Here is a 5,120-nt window from a genome sequence, read left to right on the forward strand (position 1 = left end):
AAAAAAATTTTTTTATAAAATAATAATTTTTTTTTATTTTTTTTTTTTTTTTTTTTTTTTTTTTTTTTTTTTTTTTTGCTGTTTGAGAAAATTGTTCCATGTTTGCCGTACAAAATAATAATGATTAATAGGGAGGAAAAAAACAAAGAGAGTGCTCGTTCTACCAAAACCAAAAAGGAGAAACTGGGATAAGTCCAGCAGTACCAGGGTGAGACGAAGCATACAGTCCCAACGGACCTCCGTGTACGTGTGTGTGTTCATGTGTGTGTGTTGGTGTAAACTCTGCAGTCATAAAGCCTCACATCATCCCGGTGCACCCCGTGGTCGGCAGCTGATTACTCCCACCAAACACATCCATACACTTTATCCCAGCTGTCACAGTGCATACTCATTACCCTCTGCACCAGCCAGCTGACTCCGCGCGGCCACGCCCGCCTGGACATGGCTCCGGGGCCACGCAAGGGAGTGTATCTATGCATAAAGTATCAAAGCATATCTGAACAATGCTTATTGTCGACCCAAGATCAGCAGTAGATGTCTTAAAGTGTCCAAATGAAACCATTGTTTGCGCAAAAAATAAATAATTTTGCTTGTCATAGAATTAAATGTTATTTCAAAAAATAAAAAAAACAAAACAAGGTTAGAAATTCAATATCATGTTGGAATCTTAGCACAATTGTTAGTGTCATGGAAAAATTCATGGAGGGGAAAAAACATTTTGAAGAAACAGAAGTATATATTCTAAATTAGTAATAGTGAAAAGAAGCATCTTTATGTATTTAAATATATATATATATATATATATTCCTTTTAATGTGTGAGTGGGGTCTGTTTATGGGAAAAAAGTGATAAATTCTCACCTCTGTTGGACTGAAATGTTTCTCCACATTGACCCAAGTTAGAGTTGGACAATGTGAAAAAAATATTGGCATGTGATGCCAATATTTCTTTTCAACTGCGCTTCCCGGTCTTACTGTGATATTATTGTCTTGGGCACTGTATTTTTAATATCACAGTGAAACTCCATCTAACAGGCTGGATATGTTATTGGCATGCTAAGAGTCTACTTATGAGACATTTATCAGTGAATAATTACCGCATCCCTCACAATCCATGGCAATATTAATATTGCACACCCTGATAATGCCATCTCAATATAGTTTTGATACATTGTGATCCAAGCATTGGGTTTTAAATATTCTTGGACTGAAAGAAAAAAATTGCCTCATTCATACAGCACTCAGTGGCATCACTCACACATATTTACAGCTGCTAAGCACATTGATTTCAATTCCAGAAATTAAACTGAATGTCAAAAGAAGTAAAACTAAAATTAAGAGACAAAGATGCATCACATTCATGTAGCTAGAAAAAGACAAAAGCTTTAAATCAATAGCCTTCAAAGAGAAGGTAAAAACAATGTGGTCACATCTCCAAAAATACTGAAATACTGGGTCAATTTAATTCACTTTTAATAAATATTTTATATATATATTTATTACACCTTTCAGAGATAAAAGCCAAAATGAAAGGCTGATCATAAAAATTTATTTTAAAACGTTTTGAGGAAAAACTCATTCGAATAAGTTTGGAAACTACAAACAGGAAGAACGTAAGTAAAATGAGTTCCACCTCTGTAACGCAGTTAAGACTGATACAAGCCAGCCAGAAGACGACAAAACTTCACGGGAAACAATTTGTTATACGCTGAAATTTTACATTTGAGTATGCAAAATTTTGGATTTAAGGCCATCCAGTGAAAAGACGAACAGCTGTACACTTTAGCAGAGGCGGTAGCATTCAAGGAGCACGCGTTCAGCGAAAACATGTAAACCAGATTAAGGTCACCGCAAACACAGAAGCAGCAGCAATCAAATTAAGTAAAAATGTTACTTCAATCAGCATTCTTACAACGCTGCTTTCTTGCCCCCAGTGGTCCGCTGTCCTTGCCTCGTACTACAGCTAAGCGCAGAGCTTAAACAGCAGTATTTAATTCATTACATCATTATGTCATCTCATACTAATCTGTGCAGTGGCCTCCACTGCTTTGACATGCAAATGGATTAGAAAAACGTCTCGGGAGGTAAAGGGGGGTGGGGGGAGAGGGAGGGATGGGGCAAAGCAGCAATCATCACATCTTGTCATTGGGGTGAAAATATGCCCTTAAGCTACTCTACCAATACCCCCCTCTCCCCCACCCCGGTCTCTTTCATTCTCTAACATTTTTTTTTTCCCTTCAGTATTTCCTCAATCTTTCCTTCTCTGACTCTGCTCTTTGCTGTCTCTATCTTTGTCAGTGAATGCACTAAACAAAGCAGTGGCATGATCACACCAAAGCGGCAGCATCTGTTGAGGATCAGGCTCCCTATGGAGAACACATAAACAGTAAAGCGTGTGGCACGCGCTCGTGTCGAGCCCACTCCCATTTATACATGCCCCTCATCTGCATATTTACCAAAAAGGCCCCTCTGGCTTCCCCTTTATCAGCAAACCCCTCCCCACGGCCTCATCAGCACACGCCGGTTTGACTAAGGGAAAAGCGAGAGGGCTCGCAACGTGTGCCGGTTGGGAGCACACACCCGCATCCAGATGATACGCAAACACACACAAATGCACAAAATCAATTTCTGCACTCTCTGTATACAAATGTGCAATGCCAGAGTAAACAGAAATCAGAAGGGGAGTTAGTGAGATCTGGCTGATGCGAGCGCTGGCCATGCTCATCTAATTTCCACCCCTCCTTCCGTCCTTCCCTCTAAATCCCCCCCCCCACTCCTCCTCCTCCCCCTCTCGTCTCTCTCTCCTCTCATCATCAGCTACCTGGTGACGAGCGGCCCGTGATAATCCACAGCCTCTAACCAATCAATCAGCAGCATCATAATCAGCAGCGTAGAGAGGGAGAGAAAGAAAGAAGCCCATAACTTACCCAGGGTCGCCTCCAGTCTGCTCAGCACAAGTAGAGGTCTGGTCAGAAGCTCTGGCTGCAGCTATGTGGACAACTTCGCCAGAAATATAGGAAACATTCTGGATCTATCCCTAACTTTACCCAAGAAAAGCAAAATAATTTTTTTTATATTTTTTTTTTTCCTGTATCATAAACATGAAACCAACATATAAAGCTCTCCCCCTCCCTTTTCCTTTTTCAGTCTGATTCTCCCTCCACCTCTCTTCCTCCCTCACTCCCTTCCTGTCACTCTCCCTCTCTCTCTCTCTGTATTTCCCTCTCTCCTCCCTTAGTGTCTGCCTGTTGCAACAGTGTGGACATATACACACTCTATACTGTGAAGATATACATCACGACGCTTGCGTCTCAGTGGAGAGGACACCAAAAAGGCTCGCTGGTGTGGTATCCCGCAGATTTTCTGGACCTCGTCTGTCCGCTTGTGTGCAAGAGTTGGGCAGGGGTGGGGGGGTTACGGTGGGAGGGAGCAGAGAAGGAGGGTCAAAGCTAAATGTTGTACAAAGAACAGGCGGACAAAATTCGGCTTTTTTCCTTTTAGAATCAAACACGTATTCCCTCCCTCCTTGTTCTCTTTCATTCACCCTACCCAAACCCATCATATCCCCTCCCCGGACCAAATTTCCGCTCATAGGCATTCCCTCTCCAGACATCAGCATCCTTTGAGGGGGTTAGCTGTCTCTAGGAAGAGGAAGAGTTAACGCCGCCTAGCAGCCTTATACATTTTGCCTTGAGGGCGAGATAGCTGAAAAGCCATGTGCTATCATCATTTTTTAGGTGCGCCGGAAAAGCAAAGACAAGAAAAACATACTGGTTTTACACAGCTCCCCTAAAGATCTGATGCTGAATTTAGCATAGGATTACACAAAAACCTCTCCTCTGAACCCCTGAGCAGAACCCCTATTCCTACAAACTCTGTGATTCCTCTCCTCCCCCACACCAAAGAACAAGGTGTAGAAACTCCACACAACCCGCAGCTATTGCATATCGCCTAAGTTTAGTTCTACAACAACAGCTCTTCCAAAGGGGGCAGAGAAAGAATGAAATGCTGCAGAGTTGTAACTGCTCAGGCAGCCTCTCTGTGGAGATATTCCTGAAAGAGCCCACATGCGCGAGTATTTCTGTATCTGCTTCGGCGAAGGGCGGCGGCTGACTGTCGTGTTGCATGAGGGCATCGGGAGAGAACACTGGAGGGCCCGGGGTGAAGAGCAAACGTGCACACATGGACGGCCCGACTGGCCTCAAGCATACGGGAGCAGGGTGTGGGCCGTGTACTATGGAATAACAGTGAGAGGGAAAACAAAGCCCAAAAGAAAAATAATGATGCTCCCCCATCACCACCTCCACGCCCCCAGCCCCACTCTCAAGGACTCCTGGGGATGCATGTCTTGGTTATATTAGGGTAGTAGTTGAAGAGTGAGGGGAGGGTTAGTATAAAAAGGGAGGGAAGAGAGGGCCTGCTGGTGCCCCTAAGAGGCCTGGACTGTGCTTAGTGTTGTTTTATTAATCTGCACACTTCTGTGGCTGCAGCCCACAAACCCCTTAACCATGAGTCTCCTGCTCTCTTGACCTACAGACCACCCATTCATCTCCACCACCAACACTCTGTCCTTTCTTTTAGTGCAAATAAATACAAAAATATTCAACCACACGCATGGCACACGCAGGCAGCGAGTCAGCTCCGGGGTCCCTTCACTCTTTTGAAATATGACAGAACAGGAACAGTAATCAAAGTATGATTACTTTTAATTGACTGCCTGTTGATCGATATTATTTATTGCCCTCATGACCACATTTTCTTGAAGTACACCGAGTAGAACATAGAAAATGACTTCCTAGCCAACGTAGCTGGTGCACAACATGCCGATGTATACGGCCCTCGACTTTTCCGGTTGCAACACCAAAACTAGAAAGGTACAAAATATAGTTTTCAAGCAAACCTGTGCAGCTTACACTGCACTGGTCAACCCTTACGTGAGATAAGCTGGTTGCAGGTGGCTTTGACACCATGTCTGTGCTGCCCTTCTCACGTCCGAGCCAAAAGGCAAAACTATTCTGTCGTTACAATGTGTAATCAACCAACAGAGACTAAATGTTCTCATAAAACCCCAGAGATAATAATTTAGAAGAGCAGGGTGCCCCATGCCAGATAAGAAACCGC

At 43.5% G+C, this 5,120-nt stretch overlaps 1 protein-coding gene across 1 annotated transcript in view; it reads right to left on the reverse strand.

The window, feature by feature from the left end:
* zfhx3b (zinc finger homeobox 3b) overlaps positions 1 to 3,129 on the reverse strand; it is a 355,565-nt gene extending 352,436 nt beyond the window's left edge. The window contains exon 1 of the mRNA XM_015049272.1: positions 2,927 to 3,129. The gene's annotated coding sequence lies outside the window, so the exon portion shown is untranslated. The remainder of the gene's footprint in view (positions 1 to 2,926) is intronic.
* Between the last annotated feature and the right edge of the window lie 1,991 nt (positions 3,130 to 5,120).

Source organism: Poecilia latipinna, unplaced genomic scaffold (assembly GCF_001443285.1).
Source record: "Poecilia latipinna isolate Pla-1442-1.1 unplaced genomic scaffold, P_latipinna-1.0 Scaffold3, whole genome shotgun sequence".
In the NCBI taxonomy this organism is placed as follows: Eukaryota; Metazoa; Chordata; class Actinopteri; order Cyprinodontiformes; family Poeciliidae; genus Poecilia; species Poecilia latipinna.